Below are 27,943 nucleotides of genomic sequence, written 5' to 3'. Positions count from 1 at the left end.
TTGCAATCCAATACAATTTGTAACAACCACCCCTGGAGGCCTTTTTTTCTTTTTGTTGTTGTCCTTAGATAGGGCCCATTCAGAATCCGTTTTGGCCGCCTTGGGCTTATGCTTCCCCTCGTGCCCCACTTTTCCACCACGATATCCTGCTGTGTGGTTCAACCCCTCCCAGGTGTGGACGAGGTCTGTCAATTGTCCACTGAATTCAGCATAGCTCCCTTCTCCCTCATTGTTCTTTTATATTGCCGAGAGCAATTCTGGGGTTTACTGTCTGCCTAAAGTGTAGTAAATATTGAACATACTTAAGTGATTAGGATCCACACAGCTGATCACTGACCGGTTTAATATTCTGCTCACAGAGCAGATTGTTGGAGGAGAAACATAAAAGAGGGGTCGAGAGACACTGAGTTGATACTCATGGTGCCTGTTACACTGTACAGTGAAATATATTTACTTTGATTCATGGATTTGATAATAATGAAACGTATTCTGTGATTATTAGAATACAGAAGAAAAAAGTGTGACATTTTAAACTTCACTTAATACTAACTTGACGTTCATTTTATATATCTACAGAGCTGAAAGTAGACTGATTATTAAAGTGATATTAATGTGATCACAGCAAAAAAAAATCATTAGGAGCTAACAATAATTAATAAAATAAGCAATATGATTATTTGCACTAATTCTTGTATTGAAAATCCAGCCTTGTTTAATGCTTCTAAAATACTATGCTAGTCATTGTAATTCAAGAATACAGTAACAATGATGTCAATTTAAAAAAAAACTTTAATTTTAGCTTCACTGTGATAATGGACCAATGCAATAATTGGATGACTACACTGTAAACTGTAAAGATATATAATATCGGCACTGAGAAAAAAATTTGGTTTACAAGGTGTTCTGTACTTGGAATAATTAGAAATTATATGTGATTATGAATTAGCCATTTAAAAGATCATTACTGTAATTGGCTAAAAATATTTACATTTTGCTAGGATAATTGGACCAAGGAGCATACAGGTTGAAAATGTGTTTATTCAACAGAATACACAAGAGAGAGTTTTCCCCAGGAACTAATTGTAAATACACAGCTCAAAGTAGCTTGAAAAATATATAGAAGCCAAATGATCATTGAATTGAGAAAGATTACATAGTTATAACTGACAGTTTAAAAGTCAAAGTATTTTGGCTAAATGTTCATGTTGTTCATAGAGGCAACATGTTGATCAAAGTTAAACCTGGATGGACAGTCGGGGACAGAAGGATGCTGCTTTTTGTCATTTACGTCAATGGTTTGACTGTGAATATCGGAGGTAGGTTTGCAGATGACATCAGAATAAGTGGCAGATTTTCATGTTGGGATTCTTGTCTGTTTAACTATAATCTGTTCTGTTCTCAGTGTAAGAGGCTCTTCTTGTGCATGATGGGCTGTCACTAACAGTGTAATTTACCTGAGAGTCCTGGGATCAGGTTTCCTTTGCCTGCAAATCAGGCGGCCAGTAAACTATGCACCGGCTTTTCTTTGGTGCAGCAGAGATTCATTTCTCAGTGAATAAGTGTTCGATCACAAAGTTATTTCACTCAGAACGGTTTCTAGCACACACCATCCACCAGTGTATCTGGTAAGTTTTTTTTTCTGAACAGTTCCAATCTCTATCTGTCGATCTGATGGTACTTGTCAGTTTTATGAGAATTCAACCCTTTGTTGCCGAGCTATTTTTGTCAATGATTCGGTAAATCTATTGCTTCACTGTGGAGTCTGAAGTCATTATGAGCCAGTTTCACTAGTTAGCCGCACTAACTTACCCCATCTGTCTGTATTATACTTTTTTAGCATTATCTTATCAGCAAATTCTTTCATTAGAGGGACAAGAGTGATTTTTTTTCTGCTTAGCATTTTGATTTAAAACATAAGACGTTGGCTTGTATTTGTGAGAGGGTCATGTTGCTGTGTGCAACAGCCTGTCATTATTGGGATTATGTTCCCTAGAACACAGATTTCTCTTGTCTCCAAATTACACATGATGTTACTTGAGCACCTGGAAAAAGGATGTGTTCATTGCCGTGTGAATTCCATCAATGCACTTTGTGGAACCTTCTGAAGCCAGAGATACACAAATGTGTGCAGATTTGTCTTCCACACTTAAGGAAGCAATCATTTGCATTTGAGTGATTGAGTCTGGTGCCCCAGTGTTACATTCTTGCAACTGGAGACCGTCATGAGGTGCGACTGAGTAGGCTAGATCTGGGTATCCTGTATTGCATGTGAATAAAGAAGTGTTCTCTTTGCACTGTATGTTATTACCAAAGACAGTGACAGAATACATGTTTGCAGCTATCTTTGCTGATAGGAATGTAGCGTAATGGATCAGTCTTAAAGTGGTAGAACAGCCTGAGTGCCTGAGATAAGCTGAAATATCTTCACTCAAATACCTGTGAATCTGTGATCATTTCCACCTCAAGAAGTGGATTGCTGACTACATTCCAGAAAATGGTTTGCAATGTTTGTGATGCTAAGGGGATCAAAAAACGTTGCATAAACTGGATGAGTGCTGGGAAGTCAACAATGATGTGACTCAAATGAAGTGTGGATGCTGGCAAATTGAAACAAAACAGAAAATGCCGCAGAAACCTCGCCAATCTGGCAACACATGTGGAGAGAAACAGAGTTCGAGTTTCAGGTCTGATGTGACTCTCCTTCGGAACAAACAATGTTGTTAAACTGCAAGTCAGGCTCCAGGTATGAAATAATGTAGATCTGACTCAGTCTCTGAAGAAGTGTCTAGGCCCGAACCATCAGCCTTCCTGCTCCTCTGATGCTGCTTGGCCTGCTGTGTTCATCCAGCTCTACACCTTGTTACCTCTATCTCTGAAGTTCTTTTTCAGAGGAACAATCTTCCCGTTTGTTTGATTGTGGCACTGAGAGTGCACGACTGAAACAGAAAGGACGCTTTCTGTGTCTCGGTATAAATTGGTGTCCGTTGTTCGTCGCTGAGACTGGAGGGGACTTCTGATACACTGGAATCTTCAATTGAAAATGCTGTTTTTTTTGAAGATCAGGAAGGCTTTCTCCTACGCAGGGAATCAGGGCCACGATCAGGGCATTTCTGGTTGCAGCAGCAGCGTGAGCGGGAGCTTGGAGCAGGGGCCTGTCGGGGAGCCGGTGAGTCACGGTTTTTGAATCTTTAAAAAGCTTACCTCGTGAATAGCCGGAGGTACGCTGAGCAGGAGCCAACACGGGACTGGTGAGTGAGTGAGGTAATATATTTGTGTGGTTGTGTTACCCAAAACACTACCCGGGTAGTGTCTCCCACCCATCCTCCTCCTCTAACCAAATAAAAAAGGTTCTGTGTGCCTGATTGGTAAGGTAACAAGTTTATTTCTTATATTTTTTTAAGTCTTGGGAATTTAGAATAATGGGAACGGAGGTCAGGGCAGTTGAATGTTCCTCGTGCAGAATGTGGGAGATAAGGGTCACCACTAGTGTCCCTGCTGACTGCATCTGCGGGAAGTGCACCCAACTCCAACTCCTTGAAAACCGCGTTAGGGAACTGGAGCTGGATGAACTTCGGATCATTCAGGAGGCAGAGGGGGTTACTGAGAGGAGTTACAGGGAGGTAATCACTCTTCAAGTACAGGAGAAAGGCCGATGGGTTACAGTCGGGGACAGAAAGGGAACCGGCAGGCAGTGCAGGGATCCCCTGTGGCCATTCCCCTCAACAATAAGTATACCGTTTTGGATACTGTTGGGGGGGGAACGACTTACCAGGGGAAAGCAGTGGGGCACAGGTCTGTGGCACAGAGTCTGTCCCTGCTGCTCAGAAGGGAAGGAGGAAGGGGAGCAGAGCATTAGTCATTTGGGACTCCATAGTTAGGGGGACAGATAGGAGGTTCTGTGGGGACGAGAGAGACTCACGGTTGGTGTGTTGCCTCCCAGGTGCCAGGGTGCGTGATGTCTCTGATCGTGTTTTTGGGATCCTAAAGGGGGATGGGGAGCAGCCCCAAGTCGTGGTCCACGTTGGCACCAACGACATAGGTAGGAAGAGAGACGGGGATTTAAGGCAGAAATTCAGGGAGCTAGGATGGAAGCTGAGAGCTAGGACGAACAGAGTTGTTGTCTCTGGTTTGTTGCCCATGCCACGTGCTAGTGAGGCAAGGAATAGGGAGAGAGAGGAGTTGAACACGTGGCTGCTGGGATGGTGCAGGAGGGAGGGTTTTGGATTCTTGGATAATTGGGGCTCTTTCTAGGGTAGGTGGGACCTCGACAAGCAAGATTGTCTTCACCTGAACCAGAGGGGTACCGATATCCTGGGGGGGTGAAATTTGCTAAGGCTGTTCGGGTGGGTTTAAACTAATTCAGCAGGGAGATGGACACCAAAATTGTAGTTCAACTATAGAAAAGGTTGAGAGTAGGGTGGTCCAAAATAAGGTTTCAGGGAAGCAAGATGGCACCGGCAAGCAAGAAGTTGGATTGAAGTGTGTCTACTTCAATGCCAGGAGCGTCATACTTATCAGGGGAGAGGAGAAAGATTTTAATAAATGCATGGAATTTTGTTTTTGTTTACACAGGGTTCATGTATGGGATGGCCTTCCGGAGGAAGGACTGGGTGTGGATACAGTTACAGCATTTAAAAGGCAGTTGGGTAAGTACATGAATAAGAAATATTCAGAGGGGCATGTCCCACCTTCCTGTGCTTGGCCCCAGTTCAGTTTGGGTTTATGGTCGACATGGACTGGTTGGACTAAAGGATCTGATTCTAGGCGATGTGGCTCTGTATCTCTAAAAGCAATATCCACAGGGAATCCAGGATGAGTGCGTTAATATTTACAGGGGTTCCAGAGGGGATGCATCAGTATTTACAGCATGTCCTTGGGTGGATTTTCAGCATTTCCTGGGTGTTTCTGGGGAGGGCATTAATATTTAAAGGGCATTCCTGAGAAGTGTGATGGACTTTTACAGGAAATCCCAGGAGAGTGCATCAATATTTACAACAAATCCATTGGGAGTGTGTTAACAATTTCTGGGAACCTGACTGGGAGTGTTTCAGTATTTAGAGGAGGGACTGGGGAGTGAGTAATGTTGACAGGGAATTCGTGCACGATGTGTTAGTATGTTGAGGGGTCTCTGGGCAGTATATCAGTATCTGCAGCGAATCCAAACAGAACGTGTCAATAATTACTGGGTGTTCCAGAGGGAATACAACAGTCTCTACAGTGCATCTCCAGGGAAGTCTGTCAGCATTTACAGCCCGTCTAGAGTGACTCTGGTGATAACACGGTGTGAGGCTGGATGAACACAGCAGGCCAAGCAGCATCCGAGGAGCAGGAAAGCTTGACGTTTCAGGTTGGGACCCTTCTTCTGATGTTGTTTACTTGAGTTCAGTGGGACTGTCAGTATTTTAAAAAGTGTTCCAATGTAATGAGGTAGAGTTCACAAGGAATCACCAAGAAGTGTGTCAGTTTGTAGAGGCTTCTCACAAGGAAATTGTTAGTATTTGCCAGGATTCTCACAGGGTGTATTTCGCAGAATGTTGTTGACAGTGTGTCATCATTTACATAAGATGGTGTCCACGTTTACGTGGGTCCGGGGGTGGTGTGTCTGTTTAACAGACTTCCACAGAGAGACCACAGTGAGTCTCCAGTGACTGACCGTAATTTTCAGGTGAGTCCAAGGACAGTTTCAGGAATTTGTGCCTTTGGGAGTGTGTTCATAATTATAAAGGATTTGTAGGGTAATGAGTCAGTGTGTATAGAGATTCCCCAGTGAGCGTGTTCGTATTTACACAGTGGGTGCAGGTGCAGCAGGGTTGAAGAAGGCAAATGGTATGTTGGCCTTAATAGGGAGAGGATTCAGGGAGCTCTTGCTGTATTTGTGCAGGGCCATTGTGAGACTGTATCTGGAGTATTATGTATAGTTTTGGCTTCTGTTATCTGAAGAAGGATGTTCTGACCATAGAGGCAATGCTTACCAGACTGATACCAGGTTGGACTGACAATATGAAGAGACGTTGGATTGATTAGGAGAGTATTCAATGTCGTTTATGAAAATGAGGGTGGATGTCATGAAAATGTATAAAATTCTAACGGGTCTAGACATAATAACAGTAAGAGCAATATTCCCGATGACTAAAGAACCTGGAAGCAGGGCGCACAGTCTGAGGACACAGGATAGGCCACTTAGAACTGAAATGAGGAAAAATGTCTTTGCCAGAGACTTTTTCTTCACTCATTCATGGGATGAAGACGTCTCTGGCTAGGCAGCATTTATTGCTCATCCCTAATTGCCCAGAGGGCAGTGAAGAGTCAACCACATTGTTGTGGCTGTGGAATCACATGTAGGCCAGCACAAGTAAGGATGGCAGTGTCCTTCCCTGAAGGACATTCATGAACCTGATGGGTTTTTTCAATGATCAACACTGGATTCATGGTCATCATTAAACCCCAAATTCCAGGTATTTGTTGAATTCGAATTCCACCCTGTGCCATGGTGAGATTTGAATCCAGGTCCCCAGAACCTATATTCCCCAGAATATTATCTGGGTCTGTTGTTTAATAGTCCAGTAATAATGCCACTAGGCAATCGCCTCTGAGTCTGTGGAATTCACTGCCACAGAAAGTGGTTGAGGCCAAACCATTGAATGTTTCCAAGAAGAAGTTTAATCTAGTTATGGGAATAAAGAGAGCACATGATGTAGGGAGTCAGCTAGATCAGAGGACTGAGTTCGAGAACCAGCCATGGTCATAGTTATTGGTAGCACAAGTTTTGAGTGGGCAGATATCTTCTACTTTTGCTCCTCATTCATATTTATGTTCTTACGTATGTTTAGGGGCCCCAGTGAGCAGGCCAGGATGTAAAAGGGACCATGGGGAATGTGTTAGTATTTACGGTGGGTCCCATGGTGTCCTGGGGATTGCATCAGTTTTTACTGTGGGTCTCGGGTCGTGCATTGGTGTTTCCAGTGGGTTTCGGGGGTCCTGGGCATTGCATCAGTATTTATGGCGGGTCCCGGGGATGCATCGGTCTTTCATGGGTATGCACAGAGTGCAGCACCATACTGGATGAACTGAAGCTGTTTCCACTTTTACAAGGGTCTCAGCTCGTGGTAGGTGGTTGTAGTGTGTGACTTTAAAAAGGTTATTTTGTCGTTTTTTTTTTAAGATTGCTTGTAAAGGCAGAAGTGCGAAGTGTTCAGGGGTTTTAGGAGGCCTTTGGGTTCTTTTGTTTTAAACGCAACTTAACAATGGAAGAGGAGTGGCCAGTTCAGGCTCTCTAGTTATATTTCAGCTGTAGCAGCCATGAGATTTGTGCGTCCAGAAGGTTTGCAAGCTTCAATAAATAATTGCTAACTGGCTTTCCCGGAAATCTCTCTCTGGATGTTGTTCCCTCCTGCCTTTAAGAATCTGTGTTTGAAATTACCTTTTAGCCAATGGGTGTGTTTATGGGATGTGACAAAATTGGAACAGTTAATTCGTAATAGTTACTGTATTGGGTGTATTAGGCTTCCTGATATTTTGTTATTCTAAATTCCACTTTCTTCTGTTCGTGTTTTAATTGTTGTGGTTAAATACATTTGTTTTGCTTCAAACCAAGTGCATCATACCTGGAACACCCACATGACATCAGCCTCTTAAAATAAGAAAGTTAGGGTCGAAAGGTAAGTGTGGAGTTGGAAGAACACAGCAGGCCAGGCCACATCAGAGGAGCAGAAAAGTTGGCATTTCAGGTTGGAATAATGGGAACTGCAGATGCTGGAGAATCCAAAATAACAAAGTGTGGGGCTGGATGAACCTAGCAGGCCAAGCAGCATCTTAGGAGCACAAAAGCTGACGTTTTGGGCCTTGACCCTTCATTAGAAACGGCCCCTTTTCTGATGAAGTTTCTAGGCCCGAAACGTCAGCTTTTGTGCTCCTAAGATGCTGCTTGGCCTGCTGTGTTCATCCAGCCCCACACTTTGTTATCTTTCAGGTTGGGACCCTTCTGACTATCTCAAAATTAGGGTCCAGGCTACTTTGTTAAAATCTTGAGGAAATTCCCGCCTGGCCCATAACAGATTGGGCGCTCTTGCCGCAATAATTCTACAATTCCACTTTGGGTTTCGGATTAATTGACTCCAAGGTGGTGAGTGGTAGTTGTCAGTGTCTTTTGGTTCGGGTGTTGCATTCCCTTGGTTTAAACAGGGTGTGCCTTGTGTAGGAATGGCTCTTTCAGTCATCACTCAGATTTCTGGGGGTGGAAGCATTGACTTCGGCGTCTTTGCAAAAAGTGACCACGGCAAAGCTGTTGGAATTGGCAGACAGGCTGGAGTTGGGGTTAGCCTCGTCTGTGAGGAAAGGAAGGGGACTGACAGCACTCTTTGGAAATGGCTAGGATTCAGTATTTACTGTGGAGAAAAACATAGCACCTCAGGAACTTGGTGAAATAAATAGTGATGACTAGAAAAGAGTCCACAATTGAGACAATGAGGTGTTAGGAGTCTTAAAATGCACAAAGGCAGATAAATCCTCAGACCTTGATCAGGTTTATCCCAGGACATTGTGGAAGGCTAGGTAAGAAATTGTGAGCTGCTCTAGCAAGATATTTATATCATCAACAGCCACGGTGAGATGTCAGAAGACTGGAGGGTGGGTAATGTTGTTGCATCACTCAAGGGGCTGCAAGGCCAAGCCTGGAAACTACAAACCAGTGACACTGACATCAGTGGTGGGTAGTTTGTTGGGGGAGATCCTGAGAGACTGGATCTTCATGCATTTGGAAAGGCAAGGATTGATTAGGGCTCGACAGCACGGCTTTGTGTGTGGAAAATCGTGGCTCAGAAAGTTGATTGATTTTGCTTTGAGGAGGTAGCCAGGAGATAGATGAAGGCAGAGTGGTACTTGGTTCTCAGCAAGTTTAGATCACATGGCATCCGATGAAAGCTTGCCAGTTGTGTACAAGATTGGCTTGATAGTGGGTGCTGGCAGAGATTTGTTGTTCTTCCTGGAGGCCTATGCGTGTGCCACCAGGTTCGGTTATGTTGTGTGTCATTTATATTGATGATTTGAATGAGAATATAGGAGTCATGTTTAGTAAGTTTGTGGGTGACAGTAAAATTGGTGGTATCATGGACAGTGAAGGAGGTTATCTAAGAATTCAGTGAGATCATGATCTATCAGGTTGATGGGATGAGGAATAGCAGATGGAGATTGATGTGGATAAATGTGAAGTGTTTAATCTTGCAAAAACAAACCAGTGCAGAACACAAACAGCTAATGTTCAGGCCCTAGATGGTGTTGTCAAGCAGGGAGACTTAGGGGTGCAGATACATAGTTCCCTGAAAGCGGTGTCACAGATAGATGGGGTGATGAAGGTGACATTTGGCATGCTTGCTTTCATTGGCCAGAGCATTGGGAATAGGAGATTGGGATGTCATGCTGTGGCTGTACAGGATATTCATGAGGCCACCACAAAAGCATTCTTAATTATCAGGAAAAACTTAACTGGTTCACTTGTGTCCTTTAGTGAAGGACATCTGACATTCTTAGCTGCTCTAGCCGACATGTGATTTCAGACCCACAGCAATATGGCTGACTCTGAGCTGTGCTTTGGTAGTTAGTGATTGGCTATGATTGCTGGACCAGCTGGTGACATCCTCATGCCATGAATGATTTAAATAAAAGTACATATTTCCCTCCCTATCTCTACAGACACCTCCAGATCTGCAATTTCTCCTGGATTCGTAACATCGTTCAGGCCCTTGCCACTTTCCGTAACACACTCATCACCTCCAGCACCTTCAACTTTCCCTGTTCCTATCATCTCAATAAATCCCGACAATGTTTCATGTTCCTACTATATTCCTCTGCTAGGAAATCCCTTTAATACCTGCGTCCGTACTTTGGTAGCCCTCTTTTGCTGAACAGTCTCTTTGTTCTGATTTTGTTCTTTTTTTTGTCGTCTTCCAGGGCTCTTTCAATTGAATATATTCCTTTACACCCCGAGTGAGACACAGCTAGGAATTTCTTGCTAAGCTTTTGTCAATGGAATGCCCTTTTTGTTGGATATTTTACAATGTTCGTTCAAATGTTTTCCACTGTTCATTTGCATTTCAGTTAGTTTACTCTGTCTACACTGGTCACTTCCCCTCTCAATGTCATACAGTTGGCTTTGTTTCTGTTTCTAATTGCTTGTTCTTTGTCTGGTCACATTAAAACTTCATTATACCTTTGAATTCCACTTTTTTTTCATAATTTCCCTTTGGATCTCTGTGCGCATGACTCATTTATTCAGCTTCATCACACAACAGTCGACCTGGGATAGTTCCATCCCTAGCCAGTTGCACAACATGTTATTCAAAGAAACACTGACAAAAATATTCTCCAAGCTCCTCTTTGAATGCCACCATTTTATTGCACATACTTTGAACATTCTAAAAAGTATAATTATCATGTACTTTATATTACAATTTCCTGTCACAAACTGATGTATAGTTTCTGTGAAGCTCTGTGCTTCCTGTCCCTTTCTGCTTGTCTTCAGCCACATCACCGTGCTGTTCCAATCACCTTTTCTGTTTGGATTTGGACATCTCCTTTCCCCTGAACCCTATCCCTGCATCCTCTCTGTCAGTTTAAAGCCCTGTCCATAAACATTATAACATGATTGGTCAGGACACTGGTCCCAGCACGGTTCCAGTTATTATTTATTCACTCATGAAATGTGGGTGTCTCTGGCTGGCCAGCATTTATTACCCACCCCGAGCTACCCTTGAACTGAATGGCTTGCTGTGCCATTTCAGTGGGTAGTTGTGAGTCAACCACATTCCTGTGGGTCTGAAGTCACATGTAGGCCTGACCAAGTGAGGGTGGCAGATTTTCTCCCCTAATTACAGTCAGACTCAATCACTCGTCATCATGGGAGGCCTACTTTCAGCTTTGTGATACTGTACCTTCCGAAGACGACAGAGGAAGTTCACAGTTATCAATCCAGGCCTGTGCTGTCTTTGTGAGGATCAGCCCAACAGAAGTGAAAGCAAATCTCCCACGATAGGGCAGTAATGCTGTCTCTGATCTTCCTGTTCTGTGCTTTCCCTCCATGACTGTGTCTGTGTCATGTCTTGTGGACCAGTGTCTTCAATCATTCTAACTCCTATTTCTGTCACCACCTCTCCTCTCTGCAATCCCTCCATAAATTTGAAACATATTCCAAACCTGACCACCATCCTGACCTCTGTAAATTGCTTCAGTCTGTGCAATATGCCTTATCTCGGGAGTCTCCTCCTCCAGTAACTGGAGTCATCGAGTTGTGAAGCACGGAAAGAGTCCGTTTGGACCAACTTGTTCGTGCTGACCGGGTTTCCCGAACTGAACAAGTCACATTTGCCTGCGTTGAGCCTGCATCCTTACAAACCTTTCCTGTCTGTGTACCTGCCCCAATGTCTTTTCACTGTTGTAATTGTACTTACCTCCACCACTTCCTCTGGCACCTCATTCCATGTTTGCACCATTCTCTGTGGGAAAACGTTACCCCTCGGGTCAGTTTTAAAACTGGCCCCTCTCACCTCAAGCCGATACTCTGTACTTTTGGGCTCCCCTACCCTGGGAGCAAAGACCTTGTCTATTCACCTTTTATATGCTGTTCAGGCATTCATGAACCTCTAAAATGTCACTCCACAGCCTCCTCTGCTTGAGGGACATATCTGTGCTCGGATTCCCACAAATCCAGCCCCGGGTTTCCTAAACGTCCTCAGATACACCTCATCAAGCTTTTCTTGACCTCCAACAGCACTCTTCTGTCGTGTGGACTGTTTTCAAGACATCGTTCTTTCTTTCCCTGAATTTACTAGTCCTTCTGTCTAGATAAGGCAGAGGGTGGTGGGTGCCTGGAACGTGTTGCCAGCGGAGGTGGTAGACGCAGACACGTTAGCGCCTTTTAAGATATATTTGGACAGGTACATGGATGGGCAGGGAGCAAATGGACACAGACCGTTAGAAAGTAGATGACAGGTTAGACAGAGGATCTTGATCGGCGCAGGCTTGGAGGGCTGAAGGGCCTGTTCCTGTGCTGTAGGTTTCTTTGTTTCTTTCTGCACAGTAAGTACTGATGAGAAACTGTTTAGAATCTCAAACACCTTGCTTCTCCATATCTGTTCTGGGACCTGTGCACTTTATGAATGACTTGGGTGAGGAAGTGGAAGGGTGGGTTAGTCAGTCTGTCGATGACACAAAGGTTGATGGAGTTGTGGACAGCATCGAGGGCTGTTGGAGGTTGCAACAGGACATTGACAGGATGCAGAGCTGGACAAAGAAGGAGCAGATGGGATTCAATCCAGAAAAGTACAAAGTGATTCATTTTTAAGGTCGATTTTGAATGCAGAGTGCACAATACAGGCCAAATGGCAGGATTCTCGGCAGTGTGGGGGCATGGAGGGATCTTGGGGTCCATGTCCATAGATCCCCCAAAGTGGCTACCCAAGTTGATAAGGTTGTAAAGGTGGCACATAGATTGTTGGCTTTCATTGAGCTTAAGAGCCGTGACATTATGCTGCAGGTCGATAAAACTCTGGTTAGACCACACTTGGAATATGGTGTTCAGTTCCGGTCACCTCATCAGTTGAAAGGTGTAGAAGCTTCAGAGAGGGTGCAGAAGAGAATTCGGCATTCTGCCTGGACTGGGGGCCAGGTCTCCTGAGGAAGGATTGATGGAGCTAGGGCTTTTTTCATTAGCGTGAAGAAGGATGAGAGGTGACTTGATAGAAGTGTGCAAGATGATGAGAGGCAAGAGAGAGAATGGATAGTCAGAGACTTTTTTCCCAAGGCAGAAATGACTATTATGACGGGGCATGATTTTAAGGTGTTTGGAGGAAGGTATAGGGGAGAGGTCAGAGGTAGATTCTTCACACAGTGTGTGGTGGGCGTGTACAATGCGCTGCTGGCAATGGTCATGGAGTCAGATAATTTAGAGACTGTTCGGCGACTCTTGGATAGGCACATGGAGGATTGTAAAATGTAGGGTATGCAGGGTAGATTGATCTTGGTTGGATAACAGGTTGGCACAACATTGTTATCTTGTGTCCTGTTTTTGCCCTCCGGATTTCCTTCATAAAGTGTATTTCTAAACTTACATACTCCTCAAGGGATGCGTTGATCCAGTTGTGTCCCCTCTTTCTTGACCAGAGCGCCTCTATCACCAGTCATCCAGTGTTTCCTATTTCTGTCAGCATTGTCCATCACACGAACAAGAACATGCTGGCCCTGATCTCTCGTTTTATCTCACTTTTTAAACGCTTCCAACTTGCCAGATGTCCTTTTTATCTGTCAACAGCCTCCCCAATCATCTTTTGAAAATTCCTATCAAATACCATCAAGATTGGTCAAACCTCAGCTTATAACTTTAGCTTGTGGACCAGGCCAATCGTTTTCCATAGCTATTTTCAAATTGATAAAATTGTGGTCAGTTTCCAAAGTGTTCCCTAATAACACCACAGTCCTTGCCCGACCGTGTTTCACACGTGCAGGTCAGGTTTTGTCCCTTCTCCAATCGGGCCATCTACATATTGTTTGAGAGAGTTTTCTTGAACACGCTTAACAAATTCCTCCCATCGAAGCGCTTCACACTTTGGCAGTACCAGTCTGGGTTTGGAAAATTCAGAATCCCCGACCATTACACCCTTCTTATTCTCACAATTATCTAAGATCTCTCAACATATTTGCTCCTCAATTTCTCACCGACTGTTGGGGGCCTGTAGGACAATTGCACCAAAGCGACCACCCGTTCTAATATTTCTGTTTTGCTGGTATAGCTACACTGGGCAAACCCCAGGAATATTCTCTAAGCACAGCCATCATGTTTTCCTGATTCCTCCTATCTTGCCTCCTCTTCTATCCTTCCTGTAGCGCCTGTCCCCTGTAGCATTGAGCTGCTTGTCCTTTCTTTCCCTCAGCTGTGTTTCTGTAATATGTTTGATATCCCAGTCCCATGCCCCCATCCATGCCCTTAGTTGATCTGCCTTACCTGTCAGGTCCATTGTGTTGATTATAAATGCAGTTAATTCATAAATTTTTCCTCATATCCTGCCCTGCTCTTCCCTACCTTGTCTATTTAAATTGTTGTGTTGAACTTCTGTGCCTGCCTCTGTTTTGCCTCACTGCTGTTTAGGGTCCCACACCCCTGACAGACTGGTTTAAATACTTACAATGCCTCAAACTATTCACCTTGCCAGAACATGTGATCCCCCCCCCGCCACCCGTACAGGTGCTGTCACCCCCTGCCCCCCCCCCCCCCCCCCCCCCCCCACCGTCTATCTGTGCTGACACCTTCAGTGATCTCTGGACTTTTGTGCCAAGGTCCTTTTTTGTTTTTCAGTATTCTGTGTGTACCTACTGCCCATTATGTATGTCCTTCACTGAGCATACCTCCCACAGTGTATTACCTCGTGCTTCTTAGAAGTAATGTCCATCTACCATTACTGTGCTCAGTTTAACAGTTGATCAATATCAGACTGTAGTCAGAGACCATTCACCTCACTATGGACAACACCCCCAACTTTTGTCTGAACACATTCTAGATCCTCCGCATCCTAACTGAAATCCACGGCTACAACATGTTTCTCCTTTGTGAGCATAGATGAGAAGTGTTCATTCAAGACCTCACCTACTTCTTCTGACTGACAATTTGCCCCTTTGCTTTCTAACAGGCTCCAGTCTCCTTGGTAATTCTCTTACTCTAAGTATACGTATAAAATACCTTGTGGCTTTTTACCTGAACAGTACCTGCCAAAGACATTTCATGGCCATGGTTTGCTCTGCAATTTTAAGGACCTCCTTTTGCAAACTGTATAATTTTGAAGGGCTTTACCCTTTTTCATTGTGCTGTATTTTCTTTACGAAACTCATGATATCGCTGCCTTTGTCATTCATGCTCATTCATCCTCATGTCATTCATTCATGGAACACAGTGACTCTGGATTCTCATTGTATCTCTTGAAAATAGTCTCACTTTCCAAAAATAGAATCACTGCAAGCAGTTCCTCCCCCAGTCTATATGTGCCAGCTCCTGCCTCATGTGTGATAATGTCGAGTGATAGAAGTGGTGTAATGATAGGTGGCTTTCCTTAAATTTAGACACTTCCGCACTATCCTTGTCACTTTCCATAATGACATTCAAACTTCGAGTTATTATCTCTATCCCCAAAAAATTGGAGGTAGGAGGAAACTTTATATGACTTTTCAGATGCATCTTAACAGGGTCCCACTGAAGAAGCAAATCAGCAAATTTGACCACATGGACTTGGAAGTGATGTGCTGGCATGCGTTGAGAATTGTTTAACAGACAGAAAAGTACATGCTCATAAATTGTTGTTTTGTGAATTTGCAGGTTGTACTTTGTGAATTTGAGGAAGGATCCATGTTTGGGTTCCAGCTATTCATAATCTCTCGACCAATGAGATGTCCAGATCAAAACTAATGTTTGTGTTGTTTGATGGCCAAACCATAGATGGGATTGTGAGCTGTGCAGAGAATGCAAAGAGGATGAAGGGGGACATGAATTGTCTGAGTTTTGGCACACATTCATGCATGTGATGTGGACATAAGTGGCTTGGCCAACATTTACTTCCCATCTTTAATTGCCTGGAGAAGGTGGTGGTGGTTCTGAGCAATGTTAACTTTTTGGTTTCTTTTCACACGTTGAGCTTTTCCAGCAACTTCTGTTTTTATTTGTGAGCTGCCTTGATTGACCCACTGCAATGTGTTGGGAGTGCGGACAGCCACAGGGCTGGGAGGAAGGAGCATGGCCTGGAGGAGCCCTTGGAAATACTGCTCATGTCATACACCTGTTGTTTTTCTTCCAGGTTGTTTGTGGTCTTGTGAAAAGCTGCAGCTACTGAACCTTGTAGATTGTAGCCACTGCTGTCACGGTGTGTTACGAGTGAATTGAGTATCATTCCAAACATGAGGCTGCTTTGCGCCGGATAGTGTCAAGCTCATTGAGTATTGTTGGAGCTGCATTCACCCAGGCAGGGGGAGAATATTCTTTGACATTGACCTGTGCACTGTAGATGGGCAGCGTACATTCTATGAAATGTTGTTGTTTCTAAAATTCCTTTTCATTGCAAAATATCAGTCCTGTGTTTGGGAAGATTTATTTTATCCTGTGAATGATGAATGGCCAGTTCTGTATATGGAGCAGTCTGTTATTTTCTTGTTGATTGTGATTGCCCAGGTCTCTGCTTGTTCAGTTGTGATTGTTTTCATTCTGTGGACTGCCAGCAGTTGTTCAAGTGTGAAGTGTTACTTTTTTTTGAAAGAAGTATTTGGAGAGCGAACAGTTCATTTCCTGAGCGGAGCAAGTTTTTTTTTAGTCCTGTACACTGATTTTTCGCTCTTGTGTGTCTGCAGACTGCATATGGTCAGTCCTGCGTGAGGACTTGTTTCCAACCTGTGGGCTGCCATTGGTCAGTCCTGTGTTGTAAACTGCTTTTGTGCGTATCCGAGCCTTTGGCATTGATCTTTAACTCGTCGTTGTCTATAGGAATAGTGCCAGACGACTGGAGGATAGCAAATGTGGTTCCCCTGTTCAAGAAGGGGAGTAGAGACAACCCTGGTAATTATAGACCAGTGAGCCTTACCTCAGTTGTTGGTAAAGTGTAGGATAACGTTATAAGGGATAGGATTTATAATCACCTAGAAAAGAATAAATTGATTAGGGATAGTCAGCACAGTTTTGTGAAGGGAAGTTCATGCCTCACAAACCTTATTGAGTTCTTTGAGAAGGTGACCAAACCGGTTGATGTGGTGTATATGGATTTCAGCAAAGCGTTCGATAAGGTTCCCCACAATAGGCTATTGTACAAAATGCGGAGGAATGGAATTGTGGGAGATATAGCAGTTTGGATTGGAAATTGGCTTGCTGAAAGAAGGCAGAGGGTGGTAGTTGATGGGAAATGTTCATCCTGTAGACCAGTTACTAGTGGTGTACCGCAAGGGTCGGTGTTGGGTCCACTGCTGTTTGTCATTTTTAGAAATGACCTGGATAAGGGCGTAGAAGGATGGGTTAGTAAATTTGCAGACGACACTAAGGTTGGTGGAGTTGTGGATAGTGACGAAAGATGCTGTAGGTTGCAGAGCGACATATATAAGCGGCAGAGCTGGGCTGAGAGGTGGCAAATGGAGTTTAATGCAGACAGGTGTGAGGTGATGCACTTTGGAGTAACCGGAAGGCAAAGTACTGGGCTAATGGTAAGATTCTTAGTTGTGTAGATGAGCAGAGAGATCTCGGTGTCCGTGTACACAGATCCTTGAAAGTTGCCACCCAGGTTGACAGGGCTGTTAAGAAGGCATACTGTGTTTTGGCTTTTATTAATAGAGGGATCAAGTTCCAGAACCAAGAGGTTATGGTGAAGCTGTACAAAACTCTGGTGCGGCCACGCTTGGAGTATTGTGTACAGTTCTGGTCACCGCATTATAAAAAGGATGCAGAAGCTTTGGAAAGGGTGCAGAGCAGATTTACGAGGATGTTGCCTGGTCTGGAGGGAAGGTCTTAGGAGGAAAGGCTGAGGGGCTTGAGGCTGTTTTCATTAGAGAGAAGGTTGAGAGGTGACCTAATTGAAACATAAAATAATCAGAGGGTTAGATAGCGTGGATAGGGAGAGCCTTTTTCCTAGAATGGTAACGGCGAGCATGAGGGGGCATAGCTTTAAATTGAGGGGTGAAAGATACCGGACAGATGTCAGAGGTAGTTTCTTTACTCAGAGTAGTAAGGGAATGGAACGCTTTGCCTGCAACGGTAGTAGATTCGCCAACTTTAGGTACATTTAAGTCGTCATTGGACAAGCATATGGACGTACATGGAATAGTGTAGGTTAGATGGATTTGAGATTGGTATGACAGGCCGGCACAACATCGAGGTCCGAAGGACCTGTACTGTGCTGTTATGTTCTCTGTTCTATATAACTGCACCGAGGCCGGTATGCCATCACTAAGTCACCCTTTATTTACTCCTCCTACACAGAACTTTGCCTCTGCCCAGCCAGCTCTCAGTCATTCTCCAGCACTCAGGAGATTACAAAAGCGCTGTTTTCTTTTTGCTATCTTTTTTTCTTATTTCTTCTTTTATTTGTTTTCCCCAACACGGCAGAAGTGGGGAGTGGGTTCACACCAACAAATTGTGTTTGGCTAATTGTGTCTAGGGTTTGGGTTTAATCCCTGGATTTTGAATGGTTAGGTGGATCAATTAAGCTGGTTCTCAACTGGTGGCCTGAGAATGGTCAATACTGTCTGGGAAGCTTTTATTTATCTTGCGGACTGTAAGCAGGTAGTTTTGTGTATGGCATTGATTAATCCTACACATTGTAACTGGTCAGTTCTGTGTGTAGAGCTTGATTTTATTCTGCGGACTGTGGTCATTTCTGTCTGAAGGCTGCAATTGACCTTGTGGACTCTGATCAGTTGTGTGTGCAGAGCTGGTTTTAATTTCTCTGCGGGGAACTGAGTTTATTCTTTGTCTTTTTTTAATGGCTAGACATGTCTGTGCGTGTGTGCATCTTTGTGTCTCTCTCATTTCTGTAGAGCTCAATTCTCTCCACAGACACTGCCAACCTACGTACTTTGTGCACCAATTTCTGTTCTGTTTCAGATCTTCAGATTTCGCAGTTCTTCGTTTAATTTTAAAGATTTAATTTCACCTGTTAGGGCATAGGGCATACAACAGTCATGGACCAGAGCAGGTCCTTCAGCCCATCATTTCTGCAATGACCATGATACTATTCGAAACTGATGCTATCTGGCTGCACAGAATCCATATCCCGCTCTTCCCTGCCCATTGATGTATCTGCCCAAATGCCTCTTAAACATTGCTCTCGTCTCTGCTTTGACCAAATACCCTGGCAATCTGTTCCAGGCACTCACTCACCTCTGTAAAAACTCTCATGCCTGCTTTAAACTTGCCCCTCTCAGCCTAAAGTTATGACCGTTGTATTTGATATTTTTCACCTGAGGGAAGAGACTCCGATTATTCACTATCCTTACTTCTCAGTTTTATGTATTTCAACAAGTTGCCCGCTCAGCCACTGACCCTCAAGCAGAAACAATTCAAGTCTGTCCACCCTGTTCTTTTCACTCATACGCTCTCACCCATTTAACGTCTCGTTAAGCTCTTCTTCTGTCCTCTTTAAAGCCTCCCCATCCTTTCACGCTTGCATCTCGGTAATTCTGTGTGGACTGCTGGTTCATATGTTGTGAATTACAAATTGTCAGTGATCTGTGGGGAGCTTTTATTTATCCTGTGGACTTCAAATGGCCAGTTATTTATGATCTAATTTTCATCAAATGAATTGTAAATAGTCAGTGTTGTGTGGAGAGCAGGTTTTATGCTGTGGAGTTTTGAGTAGTAAGATCACACACAACTGACATGAATGTGGAGCTGATCTTTATTGTGATTATTCGTATGTGTGGTCTTTGTGTGCTCGGTGAATGTTCCATTTTTGCATTTGTGTTGGCACCTCTTCCTCAAATAACTAACACACACCCTTAGTACTGTGACTTCATCCTGTCCCTACAGCTTTCCTTATGTCTGTAAATGACAGAAGCCCTAACATCCTCCTGTTGTGACATCTCCTCACAATATCGAACCTGTTTAATCGCCACCTGCCCTGTTGGTCTCTGGTATATCTCATACCGCTTTGACAGTTTCCATTTTTGAAGCCTGTTATGGATTACACAATGTGCTTTGCAGTTGTAATGGTCTCCATGTTCTGTAACACTCCATATCACTTCTACCAACTGCATTATGGGGTCGGCCACAGTCTAGTGATAATACCACTGGGCTGTTCATCCAGAGACATAGATAATGTTCTGGGGACCTGGGCGGATTGTGGAATTAGAAGTCAATAAAAATAATCACAAATGGTATATCCGTTGTTGATCATCTCTTTTTTTAAAGAAAAGATAATCTCCACTCAATCACGAATGCCCTTTGGGGAACAGCATCTGAACAGGCCTGGCCGACATGCGACTGCAGACCCACAACAAAATGGCTGACTCTTAACTTAAAGTGCAATAGGCACTGAATACTGGCCCATCCAGTGGTAGCCGAGTCCCAGGAATGAAAAAATAAAAGGGTATATTTCCCTCCACACCCTTTGCAAACAGTGCAGCAATTCGTACTGGGTTTGGGACGTTGTTCAGGCCCTTGCCAAACCCTGCAACACTCTCACTACCTTCAACACTCCTTGATCCTGTCATCTCACGGAACCCCAACAATGATTCCACTTCCTACCACGTTCCTCCTGCGAAGAGACCCCTTACAATCTGTTTAACACCGACTTCTATACTTTGGTAGTCTGCTGTCATTTTTTTTGATCCACATTGTTCCTCTTCAGAATTTTAGGGTATTTTTTGGTTGTCTTCTCAGCCTGTATTAATTGCATCTGCTCATTTACTCCGAGTGACATGCACATAGGAATTTCTTGCTGAGGTTTTGCCTGTTTCAGTGGAATATCTTTTTTTAAAAAATATTTTACACTGTTCCTTCAAATGTTTTTCTCTGTTCATTGCGGCCATACATTACAGTCTCTTTACACTGTTTAACTTGGCCAGTTCTCCCCCCGCCCCTCCCCAAACTCATGTAATTGGCCTTGTTTCTTTTTGTTTGTAATTTGTATGATCACTTCAAAACTTCATACTTCCTTTGCATTCCACTTTTTCATAATTTCACTGAGGATCTCTCAGTGTGACATTACTCATTTACTCAGCCTCATGATACAACGGTCGATCTGGGACAGTTATGTCCCCAGCCTGTTGCACAACGTGTTATTCAAAGGAACACTGACAAAAACAATCTCCGAGCTCCTCTTCGAATGACACTGTCTTATTGCATATACCTTGCCTTTCCCGAAAGGAACATTGTAAGGTACGTTTTACCAAAATTCCCCGACACATACCGGTTCACAAATGTACAGTTTTAGTGAAACCCAGTTGCTTCCTGTCCCGATCTGCTTGTCTTCACCAACATCACTGTGCTGCTATAATTCTTCAGCTTTTGCTTTGGTCTGGCAATCTCCTTTCACCTGACCCCAGTCTCAACATCCTCTCTGTCAGTTTACAGGCCTGTCCATAAACCTGCTGACTTGATTGACCAGGACAGTGGTTCCAGTTATTATTTATTCACTCATGAGATGTGCGTGTCTCTGCCTGGAGAGCACTTATTACCCAGCCTAAACTGCTTTGAACTGAATGAAATGGCACAGCAAGCCAGAAGGTAGTTGAGAGTCTGCCACATGCCTGTGAGTCTGACCTGACCAAGTGAGAATGGCAGACTTCTTTCCCTAATTACTGAGCCAAACTCATTCACTACTGTCATGGGAGGCCTACTTTATGCATTTTTGCACTATGCCTTCCGAAGATAGCATAGGAAGTTCACAGTTATCATTGCAGGCCTGTGCTGTCTTTGTGAGGATCAACGTAAAAGTGAAAGCAAATCTCCAACAAGAGGTTGGTAATGCTGCCTCTGATCTTTCTGCTCTGTGTTCCTCCCCCATGACTGTGTCTATGTGGCCAAATGTAGACTCTTGTGGACCAGAGTCTTCAACTGTTCCAACTCCTCTAACTGCTCCTATTTCTGTAACCACCTCCCCTCTCGATGGTCCCTCCATATATTTGAAATATACTCCAATCCTGACTACCATCCCTATCTCTATAACTTGCTTGAATGTCTGCAACTTGTCTCGTCTTAGTCGTCTCTTTCTCCAGTAATTGGAGTCAGAATTTTGCAGCACAGAAACAGACTATGTGACCCAATTCATCCATTAGGCCCAGGTTTCCTGAACGGAATAAGTCACATTTGCCTGAGTTTGGCCCATATCCTTTCAAAACTTTGCTGTCTATGTACCTGCCCCATTATCTTTTCAATGTTGTAGCTTTCTCTGGCAGCTCATTCCATATATGCACCATTCACTGTGTGGCAAATGTTACCTCTCATGTCTCCTTAAACCTTTCCCCTCTCACCTCAAACCTATGGCCTCTAGCTTTGGATGCCCCTACCCTGGGGGAGAGATGTTGGCTATTCATCTTATTGATGCTCCTCAGGCATTAATTAACTTGTAAAAGGTCACCCCACAACCTCCTGTGCTTGAGTGAAATATCTCTGCTCGGGGTCCAACAGATTCGTCCCTGGTTCCCCAAAAGACATCAGGTACACTTGATCAAGCTTTTTAAGACATCCAACATCACTGTTCTGTCGTGTAGGCTCTTTTCAGGATATTGCTCTTTATTTACTTGAATTTACTGGTTTTTCCCCACCGAGTACTGATATGAAATACTGTTTAGCATCTCACCCATCTCCTGTGGTTGCCCATATTGGTGGCCTCTTTGATCTGTATGAGTCACCATTTTCTGCCCAGTCGCTCTTTTGCCCTTAAAATCCTTATTGAATCTCTCTGGATTCTCCTTAACCTTATTGGCCAAAGTTATCTCATGCCCCATCTTTGCTCTCCTGATTTCCTTCATAAAGTTTATTCCTACACTCCCATAGTCCTCAAGGGATTCATTTAATCCAGCAGTGTCCCATTTTTCTTGATCAGAGCCTCTATATCATGAGTCATTCAGAGTTTCCTACTTCTTTCTGCATCGTCCATCACACTAACAGGAATATGCCGGCTCTGACCTCCTGCTTTTGAAAGCTTCCAACTTGCCAGATGCTCCTGCAAATAGCCTCCCCAACTGTCTTTTGAAAATTCCTGTCAAATACCATCATAATTGCTCTTGACCTCCTTTATAACTTTATTTTGTGGACCAGGCCAATCTTTTTCCATAGCAATTTTCAAACTAATAAAATTGTGATCTCTTTGCCAAAGTGCTGCGTCAATACCACATCAGTCCCTTGCCCGACTTTTTTTCGCACGTGGAGGTCAGATTTTGCCCCTTCTTCAGTTGGGCTATCTACGTATTGTTTGAGGGAGTTATTTTTAAACTCACTTAACAAATTCCTCCCATTGAAAATGCATAACACTGTGTGGTATCAGTCTTGGTTTGGAAAATTATAATCCCCTACCATTACACCCCGAATGTTCTGACAGATAGCTCAGACCTCGGAACATGTTTGCTCTTCAATTTCTCACCAATTGTTGGGTTGTCCAATTATATCAAAGCAATCGCCCACTCTTACTTCTCAGTTCCACAAAAATAGTTTTGCTGGGCAAACCCCAAGAATATTCTCCCTAAACGCTGCCGTCATGTTTCTCCAATTCAAAAATACCTCTTGCCCTCCTAACTTGCCTCTCCTTCGAACCTTCCTGTGGTGTCTGTACCCTGGTACATTGAGCTGCTTGTCCTTTTTTTCCCTTCACTTTTTTTTTCTGTAATATGTTTGCTGTCCCAATCCCATGTCCTCATCCATGCTGTGAGTTTATCTGCCTTTCCTGTCAGGTCCATTGCATGGAAATAAGTACAGTTCAATTAATCACTTTTACTTCATTTCTTGCCATGCTGTTGCCTGCCTTGTCTATTTAAATTGCTGTCTTCAACGTCTTTGCCAGTCTCTGCCGTTTCGGGTCCAACACCCCTGCTAAGCTGGATAGATCCTTTTGGGTACCTCTACTAATTCACCTTGTGAGGACGTGGCCCCAGTTCATGTGTCTTTACCACCCTGTCTATCTGTGCTGATGCCTTGAGGGATCTATGGACTTGTGTACCAAGGTCCTTTTGTTTCTCAGTACTCTGCCTGTACCAACTGTTCATTTATGTATGTCCTCCACTTGCCATAACTCGCACAGTGTATTACTTCAAACTTATTAGAAATAAGTTCCATCTGCCATTGCGCTGCTCAGTTTATCAGCTGATCAATATCAGACCATCGTCTGAGACCATCCACCTCACGATGGACAGCGCGTCCAACTTTTGTCATCTACAAACCTACTGATGATAACATCTACTTTCACAACCAAGACATTAATGTACAGAATAAACAGTAATGGGCCTTGCAGCGATCCCTGCAGTCTGCTGATGGTCAAAGGCTGTCAATCACAAAAAAATACTCTCCACCAGTTTAGGATCTATTTTTGCTGACTTGTCTCAATCTCATGGGTTCCTACCTTTTGAATCAGCCTTCCATGTTCAACATTGTCAAAGGCTTCACTGATTTTCATGCAAACCATTTCATTTGCACTGACCCTATCAATAATTTTTGACACAATTTGAAAGAACTCAACTGAATTCATCAGACAGGATCTCTCTTGACCAAATCTCTGCTGATTAGCCCAATGATTCCTTCCTTTGCAAGTGTTGATTTGTCCTTTCCCTCAGAATTTCTTCCAGTAATTTTGCTGCGACCGATATCAGGCTATCTCTTCTCCAATTACCTGGCCAATCTTTGCTCTCCATCTTGAACAAATTAAACACATTAACTATCCTCCAGTCATTCAGCACTACACATGTGGCCACTAAGCGATTAAATATATCTGTAAGACCTCTGCAATCTCCTTTCTTGCCTCTTATAGTAGCCTGGGATAAATTTCAATGGGCGCTGGTAATTTATCCACCAGTATGCCTGAAAAGCATTTAATTCTTGCTCCTTATTAATCGGAACATGTTGGAGATCCTCGTCATCCTGAGCCACAACAATGCCACCTGAAGGCGGCAGGAACAGTACCTCATATTTTGCTTGGGAACCCCGCAGCCCGATGGTCTCAGTGTGGACTTTGCAAGCTTAAAAATCTCCCCACCTCTGACCTCATCCCAAAACCAGCAAAGCTTGTCCCCTCTTCCTTCACCTCTCCGTCCTTTCTCCCAACTTTCTGCTCCTCCAACCTCACTGACCACTCCCCACTCCCACCTCCTACCTACCAGCCGCATCCACGCCTCTGTGACCTGTCCATCTTCCCTCAACTGACCGTCCCCATCTCAACTCCCTGCCGGCACTCACCTTGACTGGCTCCAGATCTGCCTCCATGGCCTGTCCATCTTCTCTCCACTAATCTGCTTTTTTAGCCACCTTCCACCACCACCTCCCCCCAATTTATTTCAGAATTCCCCTTCCTCTTCCCCCTTTTCTGAAGAAGGTTCCAGACTTGAAACGTCAGCTTTCCTGTTCCTATGATGATCCCTGGCCTGCTGTGTTCATCGAGCTCTACACCTTGTTATTTTATCATGCATTCTCATTGTATCACTTTATAACAGTCCCACTTTCCAAATATAGACTCAAATGCAAGTAGTTCCTCCCCCCATCTAGATGTGCCAGGTCCTGTCTAATGAAAGTGATAATGCCTAGTGGTAGAGGTAATCTAATAATAAGCTGCATTCCTCAAATTTAGACACTTAACTTCGGTACTAAATTGTCAATTTCCATAATAACATCCAAACTTAGAATTATTATATCTATCTCCTAAAAAATGAGTGTAGGAGGAAACTTTACTTGCTTTTTCAGATGCATATTAAAGGTTCCCACTGAAAAAGCAAATTAACAAATTTGGACCACATGGACTTGGAGGTGATGTGCTGGCATGTGTTGAAAATTGTTTAACAGATGGTAAAGCACGTGCTTATAAATTTGTTGATTTGTGAGTTTGCAGGCTGTACCTTGTGAGTTAGAGGAAGGGTTCATGTTTGGGCTCCAGCTATTCACAGTATCTATCGACCAGTTAGATGCACAGATCAAATAAAATTTTTCCATGTTTGTTGATGGCATAAACATAGATAGGATTGTGAGTTGCATAGAGAATACAAAGATGTTGAAGGGACATGAATTGTCCCTGAGTTTCATCGCATGTTCATGCATGTGATGTGGCCATTATTTACTTCCCATCTTTTATTGCTGAAGAAGGTGGCGGTGGTTCTAAGCAATGTAAACCTTGGTTTCTCTTCACAGATGTTGACCTTTTCCAGTAACTTTTTTTTTGTGAGCTGCCTTACTTGACCCACTGTAATCCTTTGGGTGCAAGACAGCCACAGTTCTGTTAGGAAGGTGTGTGGCTTGGATGGGACCTTTGTAAATGCTGCTGGTGTCATACACCTGCTGCTGTTTTTCTTCCAGGTTGTTTATGGTGTTGTGAAATGCTGCTGCTGATGATCCTCGTAGATTGTGGGCACTGCTGTCACGGTGCGTTACGAGTGAAGTGAGTTAATTTCGTTCCAAACATGAGGCTGCTTTGTGCTGGATGGTGTCAAGCTTATTGAATATTGTTGGAGCTGCATTCACCCAGACAAGTGAAGGGAATTCCAAGACAATGCTGACCTGTGCAGTGCAGATGGACAGCATGTATTCTGTGGGCTGCTGTTGTTTTTAAAACTCCTTTTCATTGCAAAATATCGGTTCAGTGTTTGGGAACATTTATGTTTTGTCCTGTCAATGATGAACGGCCAGTTCTGTACAGAGAACTGTGCTTTACTTTCTTGCAGATTGAGAGTGGCCAGGCCTCCTCTTGTTCAGTTGTGATTGTTTTCAATCTGTGTTCTTCCAGCAATTGCTAACGTGTGCAATGAGAGCAAACAGTCAGTTTCCTGAGTGGAACGAGTATTTTTTTTAAATGTTCTGTGGACTGTGATTGCTCACAATTGCATGTGTGCAAACTGCACTTGCTCAGTCCTGTGTGAGGAGTTGTTTCCAACCTGTGACCTGCAGTTGGCCAATCCTGTGTTGCAAACTGCTTTTTCTGTGTACATATGAGATAACTGCACAGAGGCCGGTATCCTATCATCAAATCACCTTTATTTACCCTTGCTCAGTACACTGCCTATGGCCAGCCAGCTCCGAGTCATTCCCCTGAACTGAGGAGATTGTCAATCCACTGTTTTCTTTTTCCTTTTGAATGCCACTGTGGCAGATAGTGGAATTAGAATTCAATAAAAATAATCTGTAATGATGTGTCCATTGTTGATTATCAGTTGAAAAACAAAATCCCAACTCCTTCGCGAATGTCCCTAAGGGAAGGAAAACTGACCACGTCTGACCAAAATGTGACTCCAGACCCACAACAAAGTTGTTGACTCGTAACTGTCCCTTAGCAATTGCCCAATGCAATTATCAATGGGCACTAAATGCTGGTCCTTCCAGTGACACCCTCATTCCACGAATGAAGAAATAATAGGGTATATTTCCCTTCCCACCCTCTGCAAGCATTGCAGCAATTCGTACTGGTTTTGTAACATCATTCAAGTCCTTGCCACTCTCTAACGCTCTCACCACCTCCAGCTCCTTCAACTCCCCCTGGTCCTGTCATCTCATTGAGCCCCAACAATGTTTCCTCTTGCAAGGAGCCCATCTGCAGTCCCTTTAACACCTACTTCCACATGCGATGGCCCGTTGTCATTTGCTGAAACGCATTCCTTCACTTCAGAATTTTTTTTTCTTTGTTTCTTTCTTTGGTTTTCTTTGAATCAGATACTTGGTTCCCTGAGTGAGAGAGAATGGGAATTTCTTGCTGAGGTTTTGTCTGTTCCAATGGAATGTCCTTTTGTTGAACGTTTTACACCGTTCCGTGATTATTTATTCATTCGGGATGTGGGTGTTTCAAACTGGCCAGCACTTATTTGCCACCCAAGCTGCCTTTGAACTGAGTGCCTTGCTGGGCCATTTCAGAGGGAGTTGGGTGTCAGGCATGTTGTTCTGGGTCTGAAGTCACATGTCGGCCGGACCGGGTGAGCAGAGCAGATGTCCTTCCCTGAAGGATATCATGGAACCAGATGGATATTTCAGACATTGCCATTAATTTATGGATTAATAGTCTAGTGAGAGGAACACACGGCCATTGCCTGTCCCACTCGCAGCTCGTGTATCCCTGAATACTGATACCATTGCACCATGAATCAAAACTCCTCTTCCTGACCATTGGGTGATCCTGACACCTTCCTGGTGATATCAACCAGTGTCTCTTCATACAGTAACTGTCACAGTGTGGATCTAATGATTGCCGCTACAATGAGATCCTGAGCCAGCAGAATTTTCTACTCCAGAGATGTGGCAGCAGAGGCCAAGGAT

Source organism: Stegostoma tigrinum, chromosome 11, assembly GCF_030684315.1.
Source record: "Stegostoma tigrinum isolate sSteTig4 chromosome 11, sSteTig4.hap1, whole genome shotgun sequence".
Taxonomy (NCBI): Eukaryota; Metazoa; Chordata; class Chondrichthyes; order Orectolobiformes; family Stegostomatidae; genus Stegostoma; species Stegostoma tigrinum.
Note: the sequence above shows the minus strand (reverse complement) of the source record.